Below are 6,000 nucleotides of genomic sequence, written 5' to 3' on the forward strand. Positions count from 1 at the left end.
TGGATAGAGAGCTGTGACACTGTTCCCCACAATAGCCTGGTGCAGAAGCTGAGGATACAGGGACTGGGGGAACGTGTGTATGTGGATAGAGAGCTGTGACAGTGTTCCCCACAATAGCGTGGTGCAGAAGCTGAGGATACAGGGACTGGGGGAACGTGTGTATGTGGATAGAGAGCTGTGACACTGTTCCCCACAATAGCCTGGTGCAGAAGCTGAGGATACAGGGACTGGGGGAACGTGTGTATGTGGATAGAGAGCTGTGACAGTGTTCCCCACAATAGCCTGGTGCAGAAGCTGAGGATACAGGGACTGGGGAACGTGTGTATGTGGCTAGAGAGCTGTGACAGTGTTCCCCACAATAGCCTGGTGCAGAAGCTGAGGATACAGGGACTGGGGGAATGTGTGTATGTGGATAGAGAGCTGTGACAGTGTTCCCCACAATAGCCTGGTGCAGAAGCTGAGGATACAGGGACTGGGGGAACATGTGTATGTGGATAGAGAGCTGTGACCGTGTTCCCCACAATAGCCTGGTGCAGAAGCTGAGGATACAGGGACTGGGGGAAGGTGTGTATGTGGATAGGGAGCTGTGACAGTGTTCCCCACAATAGCCTGGTGCAGAAGCTGAGGATACAGGGACTGGGGGAATGTGTGTATGTGGATAGAGAGCTGTGACACTGTTCCCCACAATAGCCTGGTGCAGAAGCTGAGGATACAGGGACTGGGGGAACGTGTGTATGTGGATAGAGAGCTGTGACAGTGTTCCCCACAATAGCGTGGTGCAGAAGCTGAAGATACAGGGACTGGGGGAATGTGTGTATGTGGATAGAGAGCTGTGACAGTGTTCCCCACAATAGCCTGCTGCAGAAGCTGCGGATACAGGGACTGGGAAATGTGTGTATGTGGATAGAGAGCTGTGACAGCGTTCCCCACAATAGCCTGGTGCAGAAGCTGCGGATACAGGGACTGGGGTAATGTGTGTATGTGGATAGAGAGCTGTGACACTGTTCCCCACAATAGCCTGCTGCAGAAGCTGAGGATACAGGGACTGGGGAACGTGTGTATGTGGCTAGAGAGCTGTGACAGTGTTCCCCACAATAGCCTGGTGCAGAAGCTGAGGATACAGGGACTGGGGGAATGTGTGTATGTGGATAGAGAGCTGTGACAGTGTTCCCCACAATAGCCTGGTGCAGAAGCTGTGGATACAGGGACTGGGGGAATGTGTGTATGTGGATAGAGAGCTGTGACAGTGTTCCCCACAATAGCCTGGTGCAGAAGCTGAGGATACAGGGACTGGAGGAATGTGTGTATGTGGATAGAGAGCTGTGACAGTGTTCCCCACAATAGCCTGGTGCAGAAGCTGAGGATACAGGGACTGGAGGAATGTGTGTATGTGGATAGAGAGCTGTGACAGTGTTCCCCACAATAGCCTGGTGCAGAAGCTGCGGATACAGGGACTGGGGGAAGGTGTGTATGTGGATAGAGAGCTGTGACACTGTTCCCCACAATAGCGTGCTGCAGAAGCTGAGGATACAGGGACTGGGGGAATGTGTGTATGTGGATAGAGAGCTGTGACCGTGTTCCCCACAATAGCCTGCTGCAGAAGCTGAGGATACAGGGACTGGGGGAACGTGTGTATGTGGATAGAGAGCTGTGACACTGTTCCCCACAATAGCCTGGTGCAGAAGCTGAGGATACAGGGACTGGGGGAACGTGTGTATGTGGATAGAGAGCTGTGACAGTGTTCCCCACAATAGCCTGGTGCAGAAGCTGAGGATACAGGGACTGGGGAACGTGTGTATGTGGCTAGAGAGCTGTGACAGTGTTCCCCACAATAGCCTGGTGCAGAAGCTGAGGATACAGGGACTGGGGGAATGTGTGTATGTGGATAGAGAGCTGTGACAGTGTTCCCCACAATAGCCTGGTGCAGAAGCTGAGGATACAGGGACTGGGGGAACATGTGTATGTGGATAGAGAGCTGTGACCGTGTTCCCCACAATAGCCTGGTGCAGAAGCTGAGGATACAGGGACTGGGGGAAGGTGTGTATGTGGATAGGGAGCTGTGACAGTGTTCCCCACAATAGCCTGGTGCAGAAGCTGAGGATACAGGGACTGGGGGAATGTGTGTATGTGGATAGAGAGCTGTGACACTGTTCCCCACAATAGCCTGGTGCAGAAGCTGAGGATACAGGGACTGGGGGAACGTGTGTATGTGGATAGAGAGCTGTGACAGTGTTCCCCACAATAGCGTGGTGCAGAAGCTGAAGATACAGGGACTGGGGGACTGTGTGTGTGTGGATAGAGAGCTGTGACAGTGTTCCCCACAATAGCCTGGTGCAGAAGCTGAGGATACAGGGCCTGGGGGAACGTGTGTATGTGGATAGAGAGCTGTGACAGTGTTCCCCACAATAGCCTGGTGCAGAAGCTGAGGATACAGGGACTGGGGGAATGTGTGTATGTGGATAGAGAGCTGTGACACTGTTCCCTACACTAGCCTAGTGCAGAAGCTGAGGATACAGGGACTGGGGGAACGTGTGTATGTGGATAGAGAGCTGTGACACTGTTCCCCACAATAGCCTAGTGCAGAAGCTGAGGATACAGGGACTGGGGGAATGTGTGTATGTGGATAGAGAGCTGTGACAGTGTTCCCCACAATAGCCTGGTGCAGAAGCTGAGGATACAGGGCCTGGGGGAATGTGTGTATGTGGATAGAGAGCTGTGACCGTGTTCCCCACAATAGCCTGGTGCAGAAGCTGAGGATACAGGGACTTTGGGAACGTGTGTATGTGGATAGAGAGCTGTGACAGTGTTCCCCACAATAGCCTGGTGCAGAAGCTGAGGATACAGGGACTGGGGGAATGTGTGTATGTGGATAGAGAGCTGTGACAGTGTTCCCCACAATAGCCTGGTGCAGAAGCTGAGGATACAGGGCCTGGGGGAATGTGTGTATGTGGATAGAGAGCTGTGACCGTGTTCCCCACAATAGCCTGGTGCAGAAGCTGAGGATACAGGGACTGGGGGAATGTGTGTATGTGGATAGAGAGCTGTGACAGTGTTCCCCACAATAGCCTGGTGCAGAAGCTGAGGATACAGGGACTGGGGGAATGTGTGTATGTGGCTAGAGAGCTGTGACAGTGTTCCCCACAATAGCCTGGTGCAGAAGCTGAGGATACAGGGACTGGGGGAATGTGTGTATGTGGCTAGAGAGCTGTGACAGTGTTCCCCACAATAGCCTGGTGCAGAAGCTGAGGATACAGGGACTGGGGGAACGTGTGTATGTGGATAGAGAGCTGTGACACTGTTCCCCACAATAGCCTGCTGCAGAAGCTGAGGATACAGGGACTGGGGGACCGTGTGTATGTGGCTAGAGAGCTGTGACGGTGTTCCCCACAATAGCCTGGTGCAGAAGCTGAGGATACAGGGACTGGGGGAAGGTGTGTATGTGGATAGAGAGCTGTGACAGTGTTCCCCACAATAGCCTGGTGCAGAAGCTGAGGATACAGGGACTGGGGGAATGTGTGTATGTGGATAGAGAGCTGTGACAGTGTTCCCCACAATAGCCTGGTGCAGAAGCTGAGGATACAGGGACTGGGGGAATGTGTGTATGTGGATAGAGAGCTGTGACACTGTTCCCCACAATAGCCTGGTGCAGAAGCTGAGGATACAGGGACTGGGGGAACGTGTGTATGTGGATAGAGAGCTGTGACAGTGTTCCCCACAATAGCGTGGTGCAGAAGCTGAGGATACAGGGACTGGGGGAACGTGTGTATGTGGATAGAGAGCTGTGACACTGTTCCCCACAATAGCCTGGTGCAGAAGCTGAGGATACAGGGACTGGGGGAACGTGTGTATGTGGATAGAGAGCTGTGACAGTGTTCCCCACAATAGCCTGGTGCAGAAGCTGAGGATACAGGGACTGGGGAACGTGTGTATGTGGCTAGAGAGCTGTGACAGTGTTCCCCACAATAGCCTGGTGCAGAAGCTGAGGATACAGGGACTGGGGGAATGTGTGTATGTGGATAGAGAGCTGTGACAGTGTTCCCCACAATAGCCTGGTGCAGAAGCTGAGGATACAGGGACTGGGGGAACATGTGTATGTGGATAGAGAGCTGTGACCGTGTTCCCCACAATAGCCTGGTGCAGAAGCTGAGGATACAGGGACTGGGGGAAGGTGTGTATGTGGATAGGGAGCTGTGACAGTGTTCCCCACAATAGCCTGGTGCAGAAGCTGAGGATACAGGGACTGGGGGAATGTGTGTATGTGGATAGAGAGCTGTGACACTGTTCCCCACAATAGCCTGGTGCAGAAGCTGAGGATACAGGGACTGGGGGAACGTGTGTATGTGGATAGAGAGCTGTGACAGTGTTCCCCACAATAGCGTGGTGCAGAAGCTGAAGATACAGGGACTGGGGGAATGTGTGTATGTGGATAGAGAGCTGTGACAGTGTTCCCCACAATAGCCTGCTGCAGAAGCTGCGGATACAGGGACTGGGAAATGTGTGTATGTGGATAGAGAGCTGTGACAGCGTTCCCCACAATAGCCTGGTGCAGAAGCTGCGGATACAGGGACTGGGGTAATGTGTGTATGTGGATAGAGAGCTGTGACACTGTTCCCCACAATAGCCTGCTGCAGAAGCTGAGGATACAGGGACTGGGGAACGTGTGTATGTGGCTAGAGAGCTGTGACAGTGTTCCCCACAATAGCCTGGTGCAGAAGCTGAGGATACAGGGACTGGGGGAATGTGTGTATGTGGATAGAGAGCTGTGACAGTGTTCCCCACAATAGCCTGGTGCAGAAGCTGTGGATACAGGGACTGGGGGAATGTGTGTATGTGGATAGAGAGCTGTGACAGTGTTCCCCACAATAGCCTGGTGCAGAAGCTGAGGATACAGGGACTGGAGGAATGTGTGTATGTGGATAGAGAGCTGTGACAGTGTTCCCCACAATAGCCTGGTGCAGAAGCTGAGGATACAGGGACTGGAGGAATGTGTGTATGTGGATAGAGAGCTGTGACAGTGTTCCCCACAATAGCCTGGTGCAGAAGCTGCGGATACAGGGACTGGGGGAAGGTGTGTATGTGGATAGAGAGCTGTGACACTGTTCCCCACAATAGCGTGCTGCAGAAGCTGAGGATACAGGGACTGGGGGAATGTGTGTATGTGGATAGAGAGCTGTGACCGTGTTCCCCACAATAGCCTGCTGCAGAAGCTGAGGATACAGGGACTGGGGGAACGTGTGTATGTGGATAGAGAGCTGTGACACTGTTCCCCACAATAGCCTGGTGCAGAAGCTGAGGATACAGGGACTGGGGGAACGTGTGTATGTGGATAGAGAGCTGTGACAGTGTTCCCCACAATAGCCTGGTGCAGAAGCTGAGGATACAGGGACTGGGGAACGTGTGTATGTGGCTAGAGAGCTGTGACAGTGTTCCCCACAATAGCCTGGTGCAGAAGCTGAGGATACAGGGACTGGGGGAATGTGTGTATGTGGATAGAGAGCTGTGACAGTGTTCCCCACAATAGCCTGGTGCAGAAGCTGAGGATACAGGGACTGGGGGAACATGTGTATGTGGATAGAGAGCTGTGACCGTGTTCCCCACAATAGCCTGGTGCAGAAGCTGAGGATACAGGGACTGGGGGAAGGTGTGTATGTGGATAGGGAGCTGTGACAGTGTTCCCCACAATAGCCTGGTGCAGAAGCTGAGGATACAGGGACTGGGGGAATGTGTGTATGTGGATAGAGAGCTGTGACACTGTTCCCCACAATAGCCTGGTGCAGAAGCTGAGGATACAGGGACTGGGGGAACGTGTGTATGTGGATAGAGAGCTGTGACAGTGTTCCCCACAATAGCGTGGTGCAGAAGCTGAAGATACAGGGACTGGGGGAATGTGTGTATGTGGATAGAGAGCTGTGACACTGTTCCCCACAATAGCGTGGTGCAGAAGCTGAGGATACAGGGACTGGGGGAACGTGTGTATGTGGATAGAGAGCTGTGACCGTG

This window comes from Hyperolius riggenbachi, chromosome 7 (genome assembly GCF_040937935.1).
Source record: "Hyperolius riggenbachi isolate aHypRig1 chromosome 7, aHypRig1.pri, whole genome shotgun sequence".
NCBI classification, from domain to species: Eukaryota; Metazoa; Chordata; class Amphibia; order Anura; family Hyperoliidae; genus Hyperolius; species Hyperolius riggenbachi.